Here is a 4,059-nt window from a genome sequence, read left to right as displayed (position 1 = left end):
TTTTAATAGGAAGATGGGGGCAACGTTTGCATTAGGAATGACAAGCCAGATTTCATAGTAAAAAAGAAGTTTAACAAAATATTTAGGAACTGTATTTAAATTTTCCCCCAAAATATTCCTTGATAATTCCTCCTTTGATCCCACTTTGATATTATACACACATAAAGTATTTAAAAAGTACATAAAACCTTGTACACCAAAAATGTGTGTGAAGCCTGTTTATAGTCAAAGTGGTGCTGATATTGCAGAGAGGATGTGAAATGGGTATGACAATGACTCTGGTACTCCAGGACCAGTGCCTCATGTGCCAATCAGGAGTGTGTCAAAACAAAGGAAAGAATCACTAGGTGAATGAGCTTGTTCCACAAAGAGAAACATTCTTAAAATACATACCTGTGTGGCAAATTCAGCTTCTCTATCAGGAATAACTTGAAAGACTCTCATACAACATTTTGTTTATTGTTGTATATTAACTCTTCATATCTTCAAAAGAAAAAGTGTTTGGACATTGTATAATCTTCTTGCTCATTCTGAAGATGATACATTGAAGAGAAAATATCAAATATGGAAACATGTTTCTGACCTTTAAATTTTATTCAGAATTATATTTGTACTATATAAATTTTAATCCTATTCATAGACCCTAAAGGACTAACTTGAAAATCAACCTCCAGATGTCGTGTGAGTGAATTCCCCTCTCAGATCAACATAATGACCAGAAAAGCTCCATTATTTTCTTTGTTCCTATATTCTAGGCTGTGATTAGGTTTCTCTTTCTGGCAAATGTTGAATCAAGTCCCCTAGCTGTAGGCTTGTTTCCATGAAGAGCTACAACTCATCATAAACTGGGAAACCTCTAGTTTGCATCAGATATTAGTAGCATCCAGTGGATACAACTGTGGGCATTTAAGGCAGAACAAGGAAATGCTTAACGTGAAGTGGTTTCATTATAACAAGCTGCTGAATTATTTACACCAATAAAAATTTATCTTCTAGAGTCTCCTGAAAAGAAATTACCCTCTTGGTATGCACAATTGTTGTCTGCAGTGAAATAAGGACGTTCAGTTCTGTCAGCTTACAGGCACCACAGGAACAGCCAAATGATTCTCTGTACTCTCATTGTCTTTTTGTGTTTAGTAAAGGGAATTTGAGGAAATTAATGCTTAGTCAAACTGAAAGTAATGTCCATTGTGTGGTATTCTATGTCTGAAAGGTTTTGCATGTTCCTCGGTTTTAAATAATAGTTATAATCCCAAAGTCTCTTATACTTAGACATTGAAAAAAATGATCATGACAATGAACGAAGATCCGAATTATGGGAAATACTTGTCATACTTGTATATGTCATGGCACACTGGACAAGAACTGCGATTGACAAGTAATGTTGGTTTCAATTTTGAGAAGATGATGAAGGGGCTGAAGACATGGCAGGTAAGGCCATGAATAATCTTGAAAGGACCTGAGTTTGGTTCCCAACATCCATATTGGGCAGCTTATAACTACCTGTAACTCCAGAAGGAAGATATCTTATGTCTTTCTCTTGCTTCCTTTGTCACTTGCATGTATATGCACATCACTCTCTACACCCCCCCACACACAATAAAATAATACTAAATAAAATCATATGTGAAGAATGCTGTCCTGGATTGTAATTTGATCACACATATGTGAATAATCTCCACATTCATCAAAACTTATCCATAGAGATTTTATTTATGAAACAGGATGTTTAAGATAAAGGTGTCACATGATCCAGGTTGGAAATGTGATATCAATTAAAAGTAAACTTAGGTGAGGTTGTTAAGTTATTGATACATAGAGAAGATTAATGTGCTAAGAAAGATAAGCATCAAGCTGATTCACAGGCAATACCACATTGGTCTTGGTCTTACAAACAGAAACATTTTCATTACCAGAAAATGAAGGGAGGGACAGAAAGAGGCAATGGGTTTTCAGTTTTTCCATTATCTGTCTGTCACAGAAGAGAGCTGCTTATCATTTTGAAAGGGTGAGGGAGGGTAGGAGTTGGTAAAGAGTAGGGTATTTCTATAACAAATATTATTTAGTCTTACTTCCTACGATTTTGTTGTAACTTAAGGTATCTTGCTACAGTAGACAAATTGGTAATGGTGACTTTTAGTGCTGTCAGTTTTGCAAGATTAGCTGACTTTTAGTACAACAGAAAAGAATGTATGTGTAGACATTTGAGTTCCATTGATTGTAGTCTACTGTAATTTCAAAATCAGCTTAAATTTGTATAGGTTACACACATGGTCAGTTATGTAAAGTCTTATTTTCTTGTTTAAAAAAGTTTGGATTTGTTTTTCTCTCTTAGAAGGAAACAATGGTATTTAACAGTTTGTAGAGACTGTTACCTAATATAAATATAAAATGGACACCTGGCTATGAGATACCATGTAGGAAACGAATAGTTAATGTATTTTATTTCTTATGCAAATTAAAGGTTTAACCAGGATTTGTGGAAACCTGTAGAGACATACCTTAAGCTGTTAACCTTATGCGTGGAATAGCAACTGCTCAGTGGACTGGTTATGTGTTTTAGACTTCTTACGTCTGCCTTTGTTACTGTGCTAATAAACAATATTAAGAACAAAAAATATATATATTCTAGCTTCTTTCTTCCTCGGCGCTACCTGTGAGTTGGCTGCCATCTCTTTTGCAGCATCATGGCTGTCCTCTGCCCTCTGGTGAAACCCAAGATAGTCAAAAAAAGTACCAAGAAGTTCATCAGCCACCAGTCAGACAGATATGTCAAAATTAAGTGAAACTGGCAGAAACTCAGAGGTATTGACAACAGGGTTCGGAGAAGATTCAAGGGCCAGATCCTGATGCCCAACATTGATTACGGGAACAACAAGAAAACCAAGCACATACTGCCTAGCGGCTTCCGGAAGTTTCTGGTTCACAATGTCAAGGAGCTGGAAGTGCTGCTGATGTGCAACAAATCTTACTGTGCTGAGATTGCTCACAATGTTTCCTCCAAGAACAGAAAGGCCATTTTAGAAAGAGCAGCACAGCTGCCCATCAGAATCACCAATCCCAATGCCAGGCTTCGCAGCGAAGAAAATGAGTAGATGGTTGGTGTGCACGTTTTATTTGTGTTTAAATAAAACCATAAAACAATATATATTATATATATATATATATATATATATAATATATATATTCTACTCAGAAATATGGCACTTTCTTCCATATAATTATCATCTGTCATGCAAATGCATTGTTAGTATATATGAGGGTACAAAGTTAGAGGTTTCAGTATGGCATTTGCCTATTTGAATTTAATATATGCTGATTATATCCACATCATTGTTAATGTACCTATGTCTGTCTTCCTCTTATTGTTGGTTTCCTGCCTAGAAGAGTTGCTTTTAACTAGAGATCACAGAAAATTCAACATCATATTTTTCTTCCCATAGTAACAAAATTTCATATCCTTACTTAAAAGAACTTCTTATCTTAACTTTTTATTGCCTAATTGCTGGGATGGTTATTCCCCTTTAAGACATTTCAGCCATTAGTAAATACAAACATTTCAGTGTCATGCTGGTGAATACAATAACCTTAGAGGCTAAATGTGACTAACAGGCAGTTATCAGAAACTATTAAGATACAACAGACAAAGGAAGACATGAGTTTTGGGTGGGGAACAGCAGGACAGCCCAAAACTTTTCATGATACTAAATTTGTGCATAATGTAAAACTTATGATTGTTTATCTCTTAAAATTTACATTTAATGATTTTAGCCCAAAATGTGAGTAGAATCAATCATGCTTTCTAGGAGATACAATCTCATGGCAGATTTCTTGCTCCTCTGCATCTTACAATATTTCTGTTCCCATTTCTGCAAAGTTCCCAGAGACTCAGGTACAGGAATTGTTTATTATGGGGCTGGGCTCTCCATAATCACTTATTCTTTATATTTTGGGCTAGCTGTGTTTTTCTGTAAATATTTCCTTATTCTGCAAAGAATTTCTTTGATGAGTGGTGAGAGCAACAGTTACTGTGGGGATAAAGATGCATGTTTTAGATGT

The 4,059-nt window shown here is 35.5% G+C and overlaps 1 pseudogene; it reads left to right on the top strand.

Annotated features, from left to right (window-relative positions):
* Positions 1 to 2,687: 2,687 nt before the first annotated feature.
* On the top strand, positions 2,688 to 3,104 carry LOC100772875 (annotated as a pseudogene).
* The last annotated feature ends 955 nt before the right edge of the window (positions 3,105 to 4,059 follow it).

This window comes from Cricetulus griseus, chromosome 5 (genome assembly GCF_003668045.3).
Source record: "Cricetulus griseus strain 17A/GY chromosome 5, alternate assembly CriGri-PICRH-1.0, whole genome shotgun sequence".
Taxonomy (NCBI): domain Eukaryota; kingdom Metazoa; phylum Chordata; class Mammalia; order Rodentia; family Cricetidae; genus Cricetulus; species Cricetulus griseus.
Note: the sequence above shows the minus strand (reverse complement) of the source record. Positions and strands in the feature narration are given on the sequence as shown.